General features: G+C 22.7%; 1 protein-coding gene and 1 non-coding gene across 3 annotated transcripts in view; both read right to left on the reverse strand.

Annotated features, from left to right (window-relative positions):
- Nucleotides 1-22,895, reverse strand: part of LOC127285742 (uncharacterized) — a 57,360-nt gene that overhangs the window by 33,036 nt on the left and 1,429 nt on the right. The window lies entirely within an intron of this gene.
- LOC127285868 (5S ribosomal RNA) lies at nucleotides 20,842-20,960 on the reverse strand. Its single transcript, XR_007843658.1, has one exon. It is a non-coding gene; the product is annotated as a 5S ribosomal RNA (ribosomal RNA).

Genomic DNA, 22,895 nt, shown 5'->3' on the forward strand with positions numbered 1-22,895 from the left:
CTGAATTTTTATTTATTCGAATTATATATTTTTTTTAGAGAATTTTCATTAAACCCAATTTTCTATATTTCATAATTTTTATATAATCGAACAGAATATCGAGTAGAATTTTATATCGAATTTTTGATTTGTCAGAATTTGTATTTGTGCAAAAATTTTTTTTTCCACAATTTTTTATAGTACAGAATTTTTTTATAACCGAATATTTACTTTCACAGAATTTCTATATTTGATCAAATTTTTTATTTGTCAGGATTAAAGATTAAAATTTCTTATCTTTTATTTCCTTTCGGAAATTTAAGAGACGTTAATATTTTTTATACTTTAAAAAAGAAAATTCAAAATTAAATTAAAATTGAATTAGATAATTTCCAAATATTACAAGTATTACAAATTTTACAAATTTTACTGGTGGAATTAGAAGTTATATTTTAAAATTTAAACAAATTAATTTTTTTTCTTTAATATATTCTTTCTAATTCGGAGAAATATTAGAAATGACAAAGAATTTTTTGCATTTACCCCAAAAAAAAAATTAAAATTAAATTACAAAAATTTACAAATTATATTTGGTGGAATTAGAAATTATATTTTAGAATTTAAACGAATTAATTTTTTTTTCTTTAATATATTCTTTCTAATTTGGAGAAATATTAGAAATGGAAAAGAATTTTTTTGCATTTACCCAAAAAAAATTAAAATTAAATTACAAAAATTTACAAATTATAAGTATTTGGTGGAATTAGAAGTTATATTTTGGAAAAGAAATAAATTATATTGATGGAATCAAAAATTAAAATTTGGAATAGAAAAATGAATTACAAAATTTGATGGAAGCAGAAATTATATAATTTGGAATGGAAACGAATTAATTTTTTTTTTTTCAAATATATTCGTTCTAATTTGTAGGTTATGCACCCAGAGAAATGCTTTATTTGAACCAAATATAATATATTTGAATTAAATAAACGTATATATTTGTCTCACAACCTACTAGTTTATTTATTTGGTGTAAATAAAATTTTTTATTTAAATCAAATAAAAATTTATTTAAATCAAATGAAAATTTATTTGAATCAAATAAAAATTTATTTAAATCAAACAAATATATAATTTCTCTGGGTGTGTGAAATAGAAGAAAATTTTTTGGCATTTATTATTATAAAATAAAAAAAATAAATAAAAAAAATTTCTAATTTAAAATTTTTGTAAATTTAAAAAGAAAAAAAATTTTAATTCCTTTTAATTCAAGAATTCTTACAAGATAGGTATAAGCGTGCGGATATATATGTACAATGAGAAATGTAGAGTTCTTTAATGTCGCAATGCATGCGTATATATATATATGTTTTATAACTTCATTTAGCCGAAGTGATAGAGGTTACTAGGTTAGTTCACCGGTATTATAAAGTGATTTATAAAACATGTAAAGCATCAATGAAGTAGTACAATATACACTTATATACAATAAGTTTATAAATAAAAGTTTGAAAATACAACAAACTATAAATGTATGACTATTTGTATTCTACATAACCTTATTCATTTAAATTTAGCTACAATGAAATACAATTTTTCTTGGCTGCAAATTGAAAATAATTTTAGGTTAATTTTTTTTTCTAAAATTCAAATTGTATACCTATTATATTAAAAATAAAATTTTATTTGATTTAAATAAAAATTTTATTTGGTTTAAACAAAAAATTTATTTGGTTTAAATAAATATTTTATTTGGTTTAAACAAAAATTGTATTTGATTTAAATAAAAATTTTATTTGGTTTAAACAAAAATTGTATTTGATTTAAATAAAAATTTTATTTGGTTTAAACAAAAATTGTATTTGATTTAAATAAAAATTTTATTTGATTTAAATAAAAAATTTTATTTGATTTAAATAAAAAATTTTATTTGCACTAAATAAATTTTTATCTTTATATTAAATTAAATTTTCTATTTAAAAGAAATAAAAAGTTATTATGCTCTGAGGCAAATATATTTTTATTTGATTTAAATAATAATTTTATTTGTCTCAAATAAATTAAAAAATAAAAGGATTTTTGTGGTTGTAGGGTAAATATTTTGTTTTTTAATTAGAAAAAGTTTAATGTTATAAATAATTATAAAGATAGCAGAGACGATTCTTAATTTCGATTTAAGGAAATACATTTTTGTTAATGATTTTTTTTTAATCCCACACAATTCCTTCTAAAGTCACACGATGCAAATCAAAAGTTTCTATCTTACGAAATTGGAATAGATTTATATTATAATTTTTTTTTTAATTTCTTTCAATGCCATAACCAAAAAAGTAAATTTTTATTTTGCTATCTATAGAAAATAAATTTAGATATTTTTCAATTCTATTTAATTCACTTTCAGTTCTATTTCGAAAGATTATAATTTTTTTTTTCACTTTTCTTGAAGGAAATTAAAAAGAATAGAAATTTACTGATTTCAATTCTAATATATAAGGAAAATTAAAAAAGAGAGTTTTTTCTCAAATTAAATGGAATTTCTTTTAATTCCATTCGATTCTAATTTTGTCATCGGTTTTTAATTTTTGTTTTGTTTTTGTAGAAAACTTCATAGAACAATTATTAAATTTCGCGCCATATTTTACATAGTTTCGAGTTACATGGTTGGCACTTCTGCTAAGTAAATTCACAAGAATTCTAACCTAAAAATTCTATTTAATTTTCTAAATAATAATTTATAAATTTATTTTTTCAGCAATTTATTTAAACAATTAATAAAAAAAAAAATTTTAGTACTTTTTCTACAATACGTATTAGAATGAACATAAATATTTTTAATTTAAAAAAAAAAAAAAAAATTGAGCAACTTTAGCCCATTTCATGGCTCATTGAATTTAAGTGGTAAACGTACGTTGATTATCCCCTTAAAAAATGTTAATAAGAAAACAAAAATTTTATCACGTATAGGCCCAGTAGAAACTTTCTAATTGCAAATGACGATAAAAAAAAAAGATACATATACATTGTGTCAGTGTTTTACATTCCTGTAAAAGTGGAATGCATTAATAAGTACAATAATTATAATTTTTTTTTTTATTATTTTATAAATATAAAATAATAATTCTAATGTTTTTATTATTTTATAAATATAAAATAACTTTTTTTTAAATAATTTTATCGGGCGCATAATTATCACATCAAAATCATTAATATTAGAATTTCCATTTTATAGAATTTTATTGAAAATAATTGTTTTTAGACGAATTTTTGAATTAACATTTGACAACATTTTTTTATACGAATTTTTACTTAAAAAAATTTTTAGCGACCGAATTTTTGTTTGGCGGAATTTTTATTTTACAGTCATTTAATTTACGCATGACTTTTTATTTAAAAGAATTTTAATTTAATCAAATTTTAATTTTTACAAAATTCTCATTCAATTGAATTTTATGTGATTCGAATTTTTAAATGACAGAAATTCTAATTCACCGAATTTTAATTTGTACGAATTTTTAATTAATAGAATTTTTAAGTCGCCGAATTTTCATTTGGCCGAAATTACAAAAATGATCGAACAATCAACAGAAAGATTTCGGCGCAATTTTCAAAACTTGATCAATTATAAATTATCAAGAAAATCATGATTGGTCAATTTTCAAAAATTTCGTCGAAATCTTTCTGTCGATTGTTTGTTCGATAATTTTTGTAATTTCGGACGAATGAAAATTCGGCATCTTAAAAATTCTATCGATTAAAAATTCTTACAAATAAAAATTCGGACAAATTAAAATTCAGTGAATTGGAATTTTTTGTCATTTAAAAATTCGAATCACATATAGAATTCGATTGAATGAGAATTCTGTAAAAATTAAAATTAAATAAAATTCATTTAAATAAAAAGTAATGTAAATTAAGTGACTGTAAAATAAAAATTTTGACAAACAAAAAAAAAATCGTTAATTTAATTACCGAATGAAATGAAATTAATTTTTCTAATTTCATTCCTATTCCAGAATTTGTCCTCAGCGCGCATCTAACGTGCCTAACGTACACAAAAATAAATTATTCTCATTGTCCAAAATCTATATCACATCTTTTAATTTTATATTTATATAACGACCTTAATGGCGAAAAGGTAAACAAATTATTATTGAACAGTAATTTAATATATATATATATATATATATAAATCATTCAACATACATTGTTTAGATGTCATATTACAATAGAGCATTTATATATAAGTATATCTTGATTTCGTCAATAAGCCTTACAATTTTTTTTCGTCAATGTCATTATCTCATCTTTATTTAGATATGACATTTGACATTATTTTGCAATTAGAAAAAAAAATTTATTTGATTCAAATAATTGATTATTTGACTATTGTCAAAAAAAAAAATTAATTGCACCAAAATAATTTTTATTTCAATTTTCATTTTTAGGCGAATTTTAATTTTTCGAATTATCATTTCACCGAATTTTTATTCCCCATATAATATTCTAATTTAACAAATTTTTAATTTAACACAATTTTCATTTATGAGAATTTTAAGCGATTTGAATTTTTAAATGTCAGAATTTCCAATTCACCGAATCTTATTGATTTGTCCAAATTTTTATTTGCACAAATATTGTCATTGAATAGAATTTTTAAAAAGGCCAAATCGTCATTTATCCGAAATTTCAAATATGACCGAACAAACATATAACCAACAATAAGATTTTGGCGCCACTTTTAAAATTGGCCAATGACAATTTTTTTTTTTTTTTTTTTTTTATAATTTTCGATTGGTCAATTATAAAATTCGCGTCGAAATCTTTTTGTTGCTTTCTTGTTTGGACATTTGAAATTTCGGTCAAATAAAACTTCGGACAAATGAAGATTCGGTGAATTTGAAATACTCGACGTTAAAACATTCGAATCACAAAAAAATTCTGCGAAATGAAAATTCGATTTTTGAAAATTTTTTAAAATTAAAATTTGTTTATGAAATGAAAATTCTTTTAAATGCTAATTCAAAAAATTAAAAATTTGTCCAATTTGAATCAAATAAAAAGAAATTTTTTTTTTTCTTTTCAAATAGAGTGCATTTATTATTATTCGCAATGGGACAATATATAAAATAAGTTGTATGTGAATATTAAAAAAAAAAAAAAAATATATATATATATATATATATATATATACATGTATCGCTGTCTGCTTCATGATCACGATCGACACTTGAACAGTAATTTACCACACCCTCCTGACCTAGAAATCGAGATGTGGGTGCGCCGATCGCAATATGTCCTTTATGAATTGCATGCTCGCTCAGATTTTAATATCGTTAAACCTTCATAATTACCCTTATAGATATATATTTTTTCTACGTACATGGTTAAATTCGATTAAAATTTAATCTACTTCCTCCGCCGAAAATAGATTCTCCGTTTTGGAGTTATTTTTTTTTTACATAAGAATTTACGCAGTGATTCTAAAAAAATATTTTTCAAAAAAAATAGAGGACAGAAAATGAAAAAAATTTAATAAAGGACTTTTTAGAGTACTATATGAAAATTATACATAATTAAAATAATAGTAGGCAACAGTGGATCTCTGTTTACATTGAATCATTTTAGAACCGTGGAAAAGTTTTGTTAACCCTTTTGAAGCATACATTTTTCTTTAACAGGAATTTATCTTTGAAGTGCATTATAGGGGGTTTTAAGGATCGCTGATTACGAATCCGAAGGCAGTATAAAAAATTTTCAAACTTCAAAATGGCGGATCCACTATGGCGGACAATTTTTTTTAAATTGATCATATTCGCTAGAAACTGGTTACTCAGGGGTTTTCGGGGTCGCTGATTACGAATCCGATGTCAGTTTTTCAAAATTCAAAATGGCGGACCCAATATGGCGGACAATTTTTTACAAATTGTTCAAAATTTGCTCGAAACTGGTTACTCAGGGGTTTTCGGGGTCGCTGATTACGAATCCGATGTCAGTTTTTTAAAATTCAAAATGGCGGATCCAATATAGGAGACAATTTTGTTAAAATTGATCAAATTGATCACAGACACACATACACACAAAAGCGCCATTTTTAATTATAAAAATCCAAAGTCATATTCATAAACAGCGACATCAAAAACACCGTAGTAACAAGTTTCAAGCAAATCCGATCAATTTTTCATTTTGTTATCTGCCATTTTGAATTTTGAAAGTCCAACGTCATATTCTTAATTAGCGACCTCAAAAACCCCCGAATAACAAGTTTTAAGCAAATCCGATCAATTCTTCATTTTGTCATCCGCCATATTAGATCCGCCATTTTGAATTTTTGAAAACTAACACCGAATTCGTAATCAGTGACCCAAAAAACCTCCGAGTAACAAGTTTCAGGCGAATCTAAACGATATTTCAATTTTTGTCCGCCATATTGGATCCGCCATTTTGAATTTTGAAAATCTAACGTCATATTCGTAATCAGCGCCCCCCAAAAACCCACGAGTTACAAGTTTCAAGGAAATCCAATCAATTTTTCATTTTGTCATCCGCCATATTGGATCCGCCATTTTGAATTTTGAAAATCTGATGCCAGATTCGTAATCAGGGACCCCGAAAATTTAATATAGACATTATTGTTAGGTTATTTCCTATATTGTTGTTTAGTCAAAATTACATTTATTGTAAAAAAAACGCTATTTTTAAACTTAATTTGTTTATAACATTTATATTATTTATTAAAAAACACTTTTTTTTAATGTAGTTATATTGTAATATAGATATTCTAAAATACATTTTAAATACATTTTGTTACTGAAATGTGTAAAATATAGTGGCTGAAGTATTTAAAAAAAGTGCAAGAAAAAAGGTGACACTCATCAGGAGTGTCACTATATGCCGCAAAGGGTTAAGGTTATGTTGCAAATCCCCAAATTTTTACATATGTGAGTACAATGGAAAAATTCAAGGTCATCTAACATAACCTTAAATGCATTGTGATATATTAGGAAGTATTTATTAATTATTATTCAAAAATATTGAATGAAGAACTAGTGCAATTTCTCCAAAAATGTGAAATGGAGGAATATATTTAAACGCTTTGAATGTAAATATCACGTTTCGCACGCACTTAACCTAAAAATGAAAATTAAATATTTCATTATTAGAGAATAAAATTTTTATATAAAATAAAATATTAAAAATAAATTTCTTTTTATAATTACATAATTTTTGTTATTAAAAGAAAGAATTTAAAAAATAAGGCTATGTCTGAGCAGAGCGTGAAAAAAGTTATTTCTCTGGGAGAGATTGAGGTTGAAAATTTGGGTGCAAAAAAATCAGTTTTTTTTTTGCAAATTGTCGTCTTCCATTATAATTCAGCGAAAAAATTAGTAATTAGAAAAAAGAAAGTGTATAAAATTCTGCGAGTAATTTGAAAAATCTTTGAATCCTATAGCTCAAAAATAATTGACCAAAATGTGGCTTCATCAAAAAAACCCGGCTTTTTTTCGTGATTTTAATGGGCAATTTTTCTTTAAGGGTCTATATCTTCAAAACTATTATCGTTAGGATATTATTTCTTTTTGTAAATTTTTAGGAATTTATTTAGCTTTAACTTTTTCGTTTAGCACTTTTTTTTCGAAAAATGAATAAAATAAAAACTGGTATAAAGTACCGATTTTTTTCACGCAAAAAAAAAAAAAAACAGTTTTTTGCAGAAATCATATTTCGGTTAGATTTTGAGCTAATGGGTTAAAATTTTTTTTTAAATTCCTTAGAATTTTACACTCTTTTATTATTCTAAATTACTTTTACGCTAAAATATAACGGATGTGGCTAAAATTTACAAAAATTTGAATTTTTGTACGCTTTTCGTAAAAAAAAAAAAAAAAATTTCGGCTTTCGCTGTGAAGTTTGTTGTACTAAATTTAGATACCTTATTTTTATACCTTAAAATGAAGGCTTTAAGCACAGAAAAAAAAAAATTTCTGTTCAAAGTTATAGGGGAATTTACATTGTTTTTCCGACTGTGATTTGTCTGCATTGGACGCGCCAATTCGTGAGAAGTCGATTCTATATAATTTCACTTCCGCGTGAAAAATCCAGGTGAATTTTTTCACCTCTGGGAAAGGTGTTATAAATTCTCTCATATGAAATTAACAATTAATAATAATAATATTAATAATAATAATAATAATAACAATAATAATATTAATAATAATAATAACAATATTAACAATAATAATATTAATAATAATAATAATAATAATAATAATAATAATAATAATAATAATAATAATAGTAAAACCGATGGGATTTAGATCTAATTTCTCTCTTTATATTATTTAGTACGCATATCAAATGATCACTATTATAAACATCGCCATGAGCCGCAGACGCAATATAAATAGACCTTCGGTGCTTTGCCGGCTTTGCCCTTAAGCTCTTTGAAGTCTTCTTCTAAGGCCGGACAAATATTCTTGGACAATATATAGAAATTTAAATAAAGAAATTTTTTTATTTATTTTTATATTTAAAAAAAAAATTAACAAATATATAATTAATATAATAATTTTTTACTATACACGCATAGGACAAGTTTGCTGTGGCAACGAATTTTTTTTTTTTTTGCTGCCACAGTAAACTTTGTTTCATTAATGTAGGAAATTTAATATTATTTATAATTATAATTAGATATAATATAAATGATATATATTAATTATAATTATAATTAATAGCCAATAAGTTTGCTGTAGGGTTTAAATTCTCGATTGGCAAATATTTTAGTTTTAGCAAACATTCGTTAGCATCTGTAGCTAATTAATTTTTATCTGTGTGTATATAAAATAAATATAAAAAAAAAAATTTTTTCAATAGAAAAAGGAAATTGATGGTTTAGAAAAAATTACATTTGAAATAGAAATTTTTACTAATATTAAAATTGGATAAAAAATGTATTTTCCATTTTCAAAATCCTTCTGTCCAAAAAATAATAAATAATAATTATAAATATTATACCTTTGTAAAAAAAAACTAATTCTAATTTAACCAAAATGAGTTAAGATCAATAATAAATAATAATAATAATAATTTTTTTTTCTTTTTTTAATAATAACTTCCTCCTGACGAGCATAACGATGGAAATGAAGGTTTCTCATTTTTCTCACGTCTTTTGTTGGCCGAGGTCAGCCGGTAAAAAGCGCGCCTTTCGAGGCAGATTAAAATTGTTATATATATATATATATATGTGCCCTCCTTTGTTTAACGTGCGTATCACTTTCATGCTTCGGATACTTTAACTCCTATTAAGTATGTATTCAACGACAGAGGGGGTAATTGGGTAACTTGACAGTGGTAACAATTAACGAGACATTTTTTTTATTTTTTTTTTTTGAAAAATGTTAATTAAAAAAAAAAAAAAAAACTGACTATCCATCCGTTTTCAGGAGATTTTGTGCCACGAGACTCAAAAAGCAACTCAAAGTCTCATTGCCAAATATGGCTGCTCGCGATATTCTTAGATCAAGTCGAGTGTGAACGAGAAACGACGGAATCATACGAAGGAACATCACGTAAACCGTAACGCATAACGCAACGCAACAGCAACTATATAGAACTAAAAATTCCATGCGTGACACACTAAACACGTGTGCGATGCGTTCATGTATACTCAAAGAGCACGTGCTATAAGCTACTTTAATTATTGCACTATTATTATTATTATTATTATTATTATTATTAAAAAAATGTTTTTTGGGGATGCACGAATATTCCTGACACTGAATTTGTTTGAATTTCTACGTTTACAAAAATAAATTGGAATTTTATAAAGTAAAATTAATATTGCATTGAATTTTCATATTTAAGAATTTTTATTTCAAACTAGGGGTCAATTACGTAACTTTTTCCTGATCCCACATTCCGTATTCCACTTTTTACATTCCGGATCCTACTTTTCACATTCCGTATTCCACTTTTTAAATTCCGTATTCAGAATTTCATTTTCCACATTCCGGATTCTACTTTTAGAATGTGGGATGTGGAATCCGGAATTTTGAAAGTGGAATCCGGAATGTGGAATTGGGAATACGGAATATGATAAGTGGAATCCGGAATGTGAAATCTGAAATACGGAATTTTGAATGCGGGATCCGGAATGTGGAATTGGGAATACGGAATATGATAAGTGGAATCCGGAATGTGAAATCTGAAATACGGAATTTTGAAAGTAGGATCCGGAATGTGGAATTGGGAATACGGAATATGATAAGTGGAATCCGGAATTTGAAAAGTGAATACGGAATGTGGAATCCGTAATACCGAATGTGAAATGTAAAATCTGGAATTTTGAAAGTTGAATCCGGAATGTGGAATCTGAAATACTTTGATACAAAAAAAAATTCGTAATTATCGAACCCATAATTACCCGAGTAACTATTTGTTATAAAATCAAGACGTTTTTAAAAATTAATCCTCTATTTTGGTTTTCGGTCAATTAAGTAACTTTTTCCGGATCCCACATTCCGTATTTTACTTTTCACATTCCGGATCCTACTTTTCACATTCCTTATTCCACTTTTTAAATTCCGTATTCAGGATTTCATTTTCCACATTCCGGATTCTACTTTCAGAATGTGGGATGTGGAATCCGGAATTTTGAAAGTGGAATCCGGAATGTGGAAATGGGAATACGGAATATGATAAGTGGAATCCGGAACTTGAAAAGTGAATACGGAATGTGGAATTCGGAATTTTGAAAGTGGAATCCGGAATGTGAAATCTGAAATACGGAATTTTGAAAGTGGAATTCGGAATACGGAATGTGATAAGTGGAATCCGAAATTTGAAAAGTGAATACGGAATGTGGAATCCGTAATACCGAATGTGAAATGTGAAATCTGGAATTATGAAAGTTGAATCCGGAATGTGGAATCTGAAATACGTAATTTTTAAAGTGAAATCCAGAATGTGGGACCCAAAAAAAAAGTTACGTAATTGACCTCCTGAATTCATAATTAAAAAAATTTTTTATTTAGTTGAATTTTTATAAAATAGATTTTTTCAATTGACTAAATTTTCATTTAATAAAATTTCTATTTAACATGATTTATATTCGGCAAACTTTTCAAAATACAGAATTTTTATTTAACATAACATCGTTCTTTATTCTAATTTTCATTTTTTCAGAATATTCACTTAAAAGAATTTTGATTTAACTAAAATTAACATATGTAAAATAATTTTTATTCAAAATACTACTTTTATTTCACTGAATTATTTCATTTGTCCGAAATTGCAAATGACCGAACAAAAATATCCAACGGAAATAATTTGGCGGGAAATTTTTGAAATTAATCAATCACAATTTTCTTATTTCTGATTGATTCATTTTAAAATTCGCGCCAAATTATGCGACGCATGCGCAAATGATCGAATAAACATAACCAACAAAAAAAAATTTCAACTATGGCAATTATCAATTCTTCGTCCGAGTAGAATATATTAGAATAAAAAAATTAACAAAACGATAATATTCGGATAAATAGATTTTTTTTTGTAAAATTTCCTTCGACATTTCGAAATCTCATAGATTTTCTGTCTGACAATAAATAAAATTATAAAAATTAATTAAAAAGAAAAAAAATACAATGAAATTAAATTAATATCAGACGAAAATTAAAAAAAAAAATTAATAATGAAACAATATAAATTAAAATAAGGACAAAATTAAAGAATATAATAAAAATACAAAATAAAAAAAGAATAGAAACTTATAAAAAATGGATTTTCAAAAATTGTCCAAATAAAAAATTATGAAAAAAAATTGTGATTGGACAATTTTAAAAATTGCGCTGAAATCTTTTTGTTGGTTATGTTTTTTCGGTCGTTTCCAATTTCGGTAAAAATGAAAACTCGTCGTTTTAAAAATTCTTTCAAAATAGCAATTCGTTTGCAAATAACTTTTCCAAAACAGATTCTCCAGTTTACGGAATTTGTTTTTAATAAAAATTTCTATGTAACAAAATTTTAATTTTGCAAAATAATACAAAAGTTGTAATTAAATAATTGTTTTTTAATCTAATTTTCATTTAGCAAAATATTCACTTAACAGTATATTTATATTTTGACTTAACTTAATTTATATGTTAAAATAATTTTCTATTTGACAAAATTTTTATTTAACCGAATTTTCAATAGAGATTTTTTTCATTTAAACGAATTATTATTTAGCAGAATTTTCTTTTAAATAGAATTTCTGCTTAGTCGAATTTTTAAATAGCAAAATTTCCAGTACATCGAAAATTTATTTGTCAGAAGTTTTATTTGTATCGAATTTTTATTTGAGACAATTATTAAATCATCGAATTTTTGTATGACCGAAATTGCAAATGACCGAACAAATAGAAAAGTTTTGGCGCGAATTTTAAAATTAAAAAATCAGAAATAATTAAAAAAAAATTGTGATTGACTGATTTTAAAATTACCACCAAAATTTTAATATTTTTTCGATCAAATGAAAATTCGGCTAAAATTTCTATCAAATTGACAATTCGTATAAATAATAATTCTGGAAAATAAAGTTTCGGTGAAATATGAATGTGCTGGCATTTAAAAAAAATTCATCAGACTCAGTTAAAATTTTGACAAATAAAAATTCTGTTAAATGAAAATTACATTTAAAAAAATTGTGTGAATTATTATTATTATTATTTTTTTTTTTTGAAGCTTTTATATTCAGTTAAAATTTTTTTAAATAATACTACTACCACTTAAAGAAATTCCCGCGTTGTCGGGTCACAATTAATAATAACGATTGTTTAAGAGGGGGCTGAAGAGTATAATGAATTTAACAAACGTAAATTAGCGGGACAAATGTAGCATTTCCAACCCAAGTCACTCATACATACATATATAAATATATAATTTTAACTGTACCAAGTGAAAATGCATTTTATTATAGAATTTGTATTTAAAATAAAAAAAGGGCATAACTGAATATTCATATAAAATTTATTAGTTACAATTTTTAATCGAAAAAAAAATTCTTTTAGTCAAATTTTCATTTTTCAAATTTTTATTATTTAATCGAATTGAAAATTTTTTATTTATAACATATTAATTTATGTGAATTATCAAATTTTCATTTGACCGAAATTGCCAAAAATGTCCGAAAAAAATAAACGACAAAAAAATATATTTTGGCGCGAATTTTAAAACTGATCAATTTTTTCGGATAATATTTCTGATTTGATATAGGTTTAAAAAAAGCGCCGCAATCTTTTTTGTTGCTTATTTATTCCAATCAGTTGTAATTACGGTAAAATGAAAAATTATTCAAAATATTGTTTGTGTCACTTAATTTACTTATAAATATTTTAATATAAAGAAAGTGGTGTCTTCAGATTTATTTATAAGTATTATAACCGGTTTAATGTTGATTATAATTTTATATCCGTTTGCACATTTTGTTCTACTACTTCAGTACTTACATATATATATATATATACATAAATAGTTTATAAAGTTTGCGCGTTCTTCGCTAAAACATTTTATGTGGGTTATTATTTGAAACTTAAATATATTATTATAATAAATCAGAAATATTAATTTTCTCTTTTGCCACAAGAAAAATGGAACAAAATATTTAAGAAAATTTTTTTTTTTTATTAAATTAAAGCATTTTTTTTTGTTTAAATTTAGAATTAAATAAAAATTCGGTCAAATGGAAATTGGGCGTTTTAAAAATTTTCCGAATAAAAAAATTCGGACAAATAAAGATTCGGTCAAATGAAAATTCGGCGTTTTAAAAATTTTTTAAATAAAAGAATTCGGTCATATAAAAATTCGGACAAGTAAAGATTCGGTCAAATGAAAATTTGGCGTTTTAAAAATTTTCCGAATAAAAAAATTCGGACAAATAAAGATTCGGTCAAATGAAAATTCAAGGTTTTAAAAAATTTTCCAAGTATAAGAATTCGGTCATATAAAAAATCAAACATAAAAATTCGGTCAAATGAAAATTCGGCGTTTTAAAAAATTTTCCAAGTAAGAGAATTCGGTCATAGAAAAATTCGGACAAGTAAAGATTCGGTCAAACGGAAATTCGGCGTTTTAAAAATTTTCCAAATAAAAGAATTCGGCCACATAAAAATTCGGACAAATAAAGATTCGTTAAAATGAAAATTTTGGCTTCTAAAAATCCGAATCACTTAAAATTCAATGGAATTTGTACCTTATAAAATTGATATAGTTAAAAAAAAAAAAAAACTTCGACATTGTAAATGTTTTGCGTTAAATTGAAAATTCAATGTAAAGAGAGTTTTCTGCGAATATTGATTCAGAGAATGGCTCTAAAATAAAGAAAAAATAAAATAAAAGATTGCAGACTTGAAAAGAAGGAAAAAAAATAATAGGTAACCTAAACAATGTTTATTGCTGATCTTGCGCCGAGAGAAATATATATATATAGTATATAAAGGTAGGGAGCGAACTACAGAATCGATATTATGTGTCTCAAAACTCTCGAAGACTCTTGCCAAAATCTTAATCTGACATAAATATATATAAGCCGCACCCAACGTTAGACGCGAATGGAATTTCAAATCACTGTAACGGCATTATTGCACGTCTCTCATTATAGGCAACAAGTTATTGAAAAAACAAGCAAAAACATATGTATATAACACTGTAATTACAAGCCATTAGAAGCGTATATATACGTATGTTAGATTATTTTTAAACTTTTGTTATTGATCAATATTAAAAAAAAAAAAAAAAATTATTTGAGAAAAAATTTTTAACTTAGAATTTTTTTTTTTACCGAATTTCTATTTGCATAAATTATTATTTGATAAATTTTTAAAACATCGAATTTTTATTTGAAAAAATTTTTTAGGCAAATGTCGAATATTTATTTCCAGGAATTGTTATTTAAAAAAATTTCTTCAAAACGTCGAACTTTTATTTGACCGAAATTTAAAAAAAAACCGAACAAACAATCGACAAAAAGATTACGACGCAATTTTTATAACTGTCCAATCAGAAATTATCCCCAAAAAAAATTGTGATTGATCAATTTTAAAATTCGCGGCAAAATATTTTTTTTTGTTGGTTATTTTTTCGGACAATTGCACATAATTTCGGTCAAATGAAAAATCATACATTTATACATAATATTCTATCAAATAAAAATTAGTAAGCGAAATTTAAGACAAAATGCAGATTCGACGAAGTTGAAAAATTTTTAATTATAAAAATTTAAATCACTTGAAATTTGTTATTGAATGTGAATTAAAAGTCTAAAAAGTCCAAGATAAGGAAATACGGCTAAATGAAAATTTTTTACCTAATTAAATTTTGTCAAATGAAAATTCTATAGTTAATGATTCTTTTTTTTCGACTTATTCCAAACATTCTTATAAAAACAATAAAAAAAACATTTTATTTTTTAATAAAAAATTACATATAACTAGCAAAATTAAACGCGCACAAGCGCGCCAAATTTATTATTTAATTGTTTGTTATAAAGAAATTAAAGATTAATATTATCAATAATAATTTAATTTATTAGAATATTATTACATATTAAATGATAATAATGAAAATTATATGTTTACAGGCCTCGGATTATACGAATTTTTTCAAAAATATGACTTTTATCGACTTATTTTAATAAAATGCGACATTTTTTTTACATTTGAAAAAAAATGTAAATAAAATACATTTTTTTAGTATAAAATGTAGATCTTCTTCAATTCAATTATTTAACAAATTTTGAACTAAAGTGATTCTTCACTAAATTAATTATTTGTAATAATTTAAAATTTAATTTAATAATTTAAAAAAAAATATCACAATAAAATTGAATTATTTTTTAAAAATTTCAATTCAAAATAAACTAAAATTCAATTATTACCCGAAATTTTAATTCAAAATCAATTAAAAATCCAATAATTATCCAAAATTTTCAATTTAAAATTTAATTATTTACCAAGTTTTCAATTTAAAATGAGATAAAATTCAATTATTTTCTAAAATTTCTATTCAAAATTAATTATCCAAATTTTCAATCAAAAATGAACTTCAATTAAATTATTATCCAAAATTTCAATTCAAGTTCAATTATTTCCCAAAATTTGCAATTCAAAATGAACTGAAATTCAATTATTTTCTAAAATTTCTATTCAAAATTAATTATCCAAATTTTCAATCAAAAACGAACTTCAATTAAATTATTATCTAAAATTTCAACTGAAATTTAATTATTTTCTAAAATTTCTATTCAAAATTAATTCAAAATCCAATAATTATCCAAAATTTTCATTTTAAAATTTAATTATTTACCAAGTTTTCAATTTAAAATGAAATAAAATTTAATTATTTTCTAAAATTTCTATTCAAAATTAATTATCCACATTTTCAATCAAAAATGAACTTAAATTAAATTAATATCCAAAATTTCAATTAAAATTCAATTATTTACCAAAATTTTCAATTCAAAATGAACTGAAATTCAATTATTTTCCAAATTTAAAATCAAATAAAATTTCATTATTCTCAAAAATTTGAATTCAAAATTAATTGAATTTTCAATAATTTAAATTTAAAAGCATCTAAAATTTAATTATTTCTAAAATTTTCCATCAAAAATTTTTTTTTTGAAATTTAATAATTTCAATTATAACTCTAAGGAAATTCAATTATTTTTAACTATTTTAATAATATTCTTTGACAATTCAACTATCTGAAACCATTTGTCAATTAAAAATGATTTTCAAATTATTGTATTTTGTCCGCATTTTCTAATAAATTTTTAGTGAAATCATCTAAAATTTTAATTACAAAACACTTACAGTTTTAATAATTTCAAAAATCTCAATTTTAAATCTTTGAAAATTCAATTAAATTTAAAAAATGTTTTCCATAAATTGTTTGATAAATTATTTTTAGTTCTGTAAAATTTAATAATTGTTTGAAAATTAACAATATCTTTTGAAATTTAATTATTTCTAAAAATTTCAACTTTAACCCTTCGAAAGGGATTATTATTAAAAAAAAAAAATTATATTTAAAAATCTGTAAAATATTTTTGTTAAAATAAAAAACAAATCCACTTTTTTTTGGAATATAAATCGACTGAAACGACTTTTTGTGTCTTTAAGTTGATTCGAGGCCTGTGTTTTTATAATTAATATTTAATAGGTATTCGTTGGCCCCTGGTACCTTAAAAATTAATTTTGAAAAATAAATTTTTTTCAAATCACTATCTTGTACGAAATTTCCTGGCGCATCTTTTTTCTCATCATAAATTTTTTCTATTTGTATACAATTTTTGAATCAATATACAAATTTAAAAAAAATTTCGTTGGTAAACGTTGTGTACTTGAGCTTCGTGAATTAAATTTTCGAATTTGGAATTTTAAAGAAACTTATTCCGAAATTTGGAAACACAATTATACAACTTTGGCAAAAATGAGAAAAAGAATTGTCATAATTTGACACGTCATAAGATTACTATTCAAAAAAACACGTGAAATCAGAAAAGGCCAACTTCAAGTTAGGACAGAAGGACAGACCAAGCATTTTATTATTATATAATTACTGTAAATAAATAATAATTCATGGAATTTCTATTCTCTAAAGTGTAAAAAAAAAAACAGTTAAAACGTGAGATTTAGAACTGTAATAAAATTGACCGAGTCGAACTAAATGCCGAAACCGGAAATACATATCCGTGACGAAGACGGGTCAAGATCGTTAAGGGTTATTATGCACGAGACACAAACGAGATTTAAAGAGGGGACACTGTGTGGCTTTATTTTGACCCCTATGAAAAAATTTATTGGCCATGGAGGATATTTTTTTTTTTTTTTTTTTTGTTTACATTATTTTGAGATTCAAATTATTATATAACGGGTAGGCGACAAATTTTGTTCAAATCGATACAGATAATCGTAATTTACAATAAAATAAATATATTTTTTTTAGTTTTGATTGAGTTAGGGAATTTTTTTTTAAATTTTGAAAATTATATTTATATTAGAAATTACAAATTCAGGATTGACACAAAATTATTATTTTATTTTTCCCTGATTTCCAGTGAAAATTAAAATGTTTTCCCTGACCCTATAGTAAAAATATTTCAAGAGGTTATCAATAATAGGCCTCGGATTGCACGATTTTTTCGACTTTTTTTATTATTTTTTAAAATTGAATTATTAAAAAAATAAATTAACTTGAATTGTTTGCAAAATCAATTATTTTCAATAATTTAAAAAACAAATTCTTTGAAAATTATTGTCAGAAATTTGTAAAAAAAAATTCATTAATTCAAATTTATAAAAGTTTCAATTGAAAATCTCCTGAAATTCAATTATTTCTAAAAAATTTTCAATCAAACTATTATATTCTAAATTTAATTATTTTTAAAATCTTAATTAAAAATCTTCTGAAATTCAATTATTTCACAAATTTTCATTTAAAATTAATTTTTTTCTGAATAATATTAAAATCAAATTCTTCGAAAATGTAACTTTAAATTATTTTTGAAAATTTCTTCTGAAACTAAATTGAAATGTTGAAAATTTGTCTGACTTTAATTCGGTGGTTTAAAAAGAAAAATTGTTGAAAATATTTTTGTGTAACATTCTTATTAAGGAATTAATAAATTTTATTTAATTTCTAATAACAAATTGTTAATAATAAAATATTTATCATTAATAAAATTTATTGAAAATTAAAAATGAACTTTTTAAACTTTTCTTGTAATGTAAATCAACTAAAATGACTTTTTTTTCTTTTAAAAATCGATCTGAGACCTAAAATTAATAAAAATGCAAGATAATTTTTAGAAGCAAAATTTTAAATTGAAAATTTCAAAAATTATAATTTTTGTTTGTAATTTTTCCATTACTTTTCTTAAAATTCCCTGACCTTTCCATGATTTACCTGATCCGTGTCAACCTTGAAATTACAAGTTTAAAAAATCAAGAAATAATATCAAGAAAAGTTTCAAAATTCTCATAAAAATTAAAATTTGTAAAGTTTTGTCATACAGTGGAACCTCGATTATCCGAACTAATCTAGGCAAGGCCGGGTTCGGATAATCGAAAATTCGGATAATAGAGATTTTAATTTTTTTTTTTTATAATTAAAGTAAAAAAATGTACAGTTGAACTATATATTTAACTTAATACATATGTTTTTAAATATACATAAGTACACGGAAAAAAAGAAAAAGTAATTTTTACTACTTTCATAGTAAAATGGGATCTGTCCGAAGTTTCTGCGCATCTATGGCAACTTTTACTCCAAAAATAGTAAAATTTGCTCCAGAAATAGTAAAATTTACTCCAGAAATAGTAAAAATTATTACAAAAATAGTAAATTTTACTATTTTTTGAGTAAAAGTTGCCAGAGATGCGCAGAAACTTCGGACAGGTCCAATTTTACTATGAAAGTAGTAAAAATTACTTTTTCTTTTTTTCCGTGTATATAAATATATGTAAATATATATTAATTAATAATATGTATATTAAAAACTCAGAAAATTCGAAAATTTTTAAAATTTTTTTGGCATAAATTTGCCAAAATGTCCCGCGAAAATATGAATGATAAAATAAATAGAGAAAATAAAATTTAAAATTCGGGAGACCAAAAAATAGATCGGATAATAGAAGTTCGGATAAAATGTTTTTCGGTTCGGATAATAGAAGGTCCGGATAATAGAGGTTCGGATAATCGAGGTTCCACTGTATAATTATACGAATTGAAAAAAGAGTTATTTAAATTTTCAAAACTAATACTCCCAATATTTTCTACAAATTTTTTAAGAATCAATAACTTTTTAAAAAAAAAAAAATTCGTTACTTTAACATATGTAAGACAATAATTTATTAAGGTATCAAGCCAATTTAAATAAATTTTTATTATAAATTCGATCGTTTGAGGATAAATGCCCTATATACATAAGAAAAATAATTTTTTAATGAAAATAATTAAATTATTAATTTAATTATTAATTTTAATATGAAATTTCAAATTTGTTGTGCAATTTTTTTTTAATGTTTTTTTATTTTATTTTAATAATTTTATTTTACTTTAATTTTTAATTTTTAAATATTATAATAAAATCTTTTTTCTGCATCTAAAATACAAAATTAGGATTTTTTTCATGTAAAGAAAAGTGTATTTTTATATCTTTGCTCATCAAACTTTAATGACTCATCTATAATGAAATAATTTAGATAAAAAAAAAAAATTATAGGCTTATTATTATAACGTTAAATATAGATTAATTCCTAAGGATTTTTCAGTTATTAATTCTTAATTAATAATTAATATTAATAGCAATATTATTAATTAATATTATTAAAAAAAAATTATTATTTTTTAATTATTAAAAAAAAAATAAAATAAAAATGCAATTTTCTCATCATATAATAAGACAGATGCAGACGAGATTGAGATTTATACAAGGAGATGGAGCAGACAAATGCGAGACAAATTCATGATTAGAGTAAATTTTCAAATTGAAAATTACATCATCTTTCATTTAAAAAAAAACTATTTATTTTTCAATATATAAATTTCTAAAATTGACCAATAAAAATTTTATTAAAGAAAAAAATAATTTATTTATTTTTCTTATTGTTTTATTTTAAATTGAAAAATAACATAGAAATATTTTTATATGTTTATCATCGAAATGATAAATTTTGTTTTGACAAAAATACGCTAATATTTCGGCTGAAAAAAAAATTTCCAAAAAACTTCATTTTTATTTTAATATAATAATATTTAAAATACAGATTTTAAAAACCGTTAACTAAATTTTTAAAATATCTTTCCTTTGGTAAAAAAAAAAAATGTCAACATTACGCGGTATTCCCAAGCGGTCACCCATCCAAGTACTAACCGCGCTCAACGTTGCTTAACTTAAGTGATCGGACGAGAACTTGTTTTTTCAACGTGAAATGAACGTTGACATTTAGAGAAATTTTCATTTCATCTTTCTTCTTAACTTTTGATAACTTTAATAAAATAATTATTTTTTGGACTAATAATTTTTAGAAACTCAAATTTCAAAATTTTGACCATAATAAATAATAATAAATTATATTTTCGTTAATACATATAATAATAATAATAATAATAACAATAATATTAAACAATTAAAATAAATTAAAATATAGAAAATATTAATGAATGAATTAATAATTAATTTAAAAAACATTAATTAAACAATAATCTGCATTTTTTATACAGAATTTAATTTATATTCCAAAAAAAAATGGATTTGTTTTTTATTTTAACAAAAATATTTTTGAAAATTGAATTTTCAAAGATTTAAATTTGAGATTTTTGAAATTAATTGAAACTTTAAGTGTTTTGTAATTAAAATTTTAGATGATTTCACTAAAAATTTATTAGAAAATGTGGACAAAATACAATAATTTAAAAATCATTTTTAATTGAAAAATGGTTTCAGATAGTTGAATTTTCAAAGAATATTATTAAAATAGTTAAAAATAATTGAATTTCCTTAGAGTTATAATTGAAATTATTAAATTTCAAAAAAAAAATTTTTGATGGAAAATTTTAGAAATAATTAAATTTTAGATGCTTTTAAATTTAAATTATTGAAAATTCAATTAATTTTAAATTCAAATTTTTGAGAATAACGAAATTTTATTTGATTTTAAATTTGGAAAATAATTGAATTTCAGTTCATTTTGAATTCAAATTTTTGAGAATAATGAAATTTTATTTGATTTTAAATTTGGAAAATAATTGAATTTCAGTTCATTTTGAATTGAAAATTTTGGGAAATAATTGAATTTTAATTGAAATTTTGGATATTAATTTAATTTAAGTTCATTTTTGATTGAAAATTTGGATAATTAATTTTGAATAGAAATTTTAGAAAATAATTGAATTTTATTTCATTTTAAATTGAAAACATGGTAAATAATTAAATTTTAAATTGAAAATTTTGGATAATTATTGGATTTTGAATTGATTTTGAATTAAAATTTCGGGTAATAATTGAATTTTAGTTTATTTTGATTTGAAATTTTAAAAAAATAATTGAATTTTACTGTGATATTTTTTTTTTAAATTATAAACAATTGTTAAATTTCATAAAAATTTTAACTGAAAAATAATTTTGATATAATTTGAATTTGTGATGTATTTCATTAAAATTATTAAAAATAATTAATTTAGTGAAGAATCATTTTAGTTTTTTATTTTATTTTATTAAAATAAGTCGATAAAAGTCGTATTTTTGAAAAAAAAAAGTCGGAAAAAGTCGTATAATCCGAGGCCTGTCAACATATAATTTTATATTAATCTTTAATTTCTTTATAACAAACAATTAAATACTCTATTTGGCGCGCGTTTAATTTTGCTAGTTTTCTTATAATTTATAGATGTTTTTAAAGTAAACAAAAACAAAAAAAAAATATACGAGGGACATAAATATTAAAAATTTCCAAAGATTTACCCGCATATTTTATTTTTGAATTAACATTATAATTTTTTTTTAACGCATTTCCAAGAGGGGAAAAAAGGAAAATATCAACTGCAGCTGCTAATATTTCCTGAAATGTCTTCGCAGCCAATTAGAAGTGTAGAAAATCGATTTAAACGTCCAGCCTCTTTAAACCATATTGGCCGCGTATATATATATATATATAATGTAAGATTTATTTCAATTAAAATTTTTTATCCTCCTTTCTCCAAAAATATATATAATTAACATCATGAACAAAAATAATAAATAAAAACATAATTAAAAGCTAAAATCGATTTTTTTTTTGACAATACAACAAAAATTAAATAACGGAATTAATAAAAAAAAACTAATTAAATTTTTTATAAAAATCCGTTTTATTGTTATTATTATTATTATTTTACTA

This window comes from Leptopilina boulardi, unplaced genomic scaffold, assembly GCF_019393585.1.
Source record: "Leptopilina boulardi isolate dan_hultmark-lab unplaced genomic scaffold, ZJU_Lbou_2.1 LbouV2_341, whole genome shotgun sequence".
In the NCBI taxonomy this organism is placed as follows: domain Eukaryota; kingdom Metazoa; phylum Arthropoda; class Insecta; order Hymenoptera; family Figitidae; genus Leptopilina; species Leptopilina boulardi.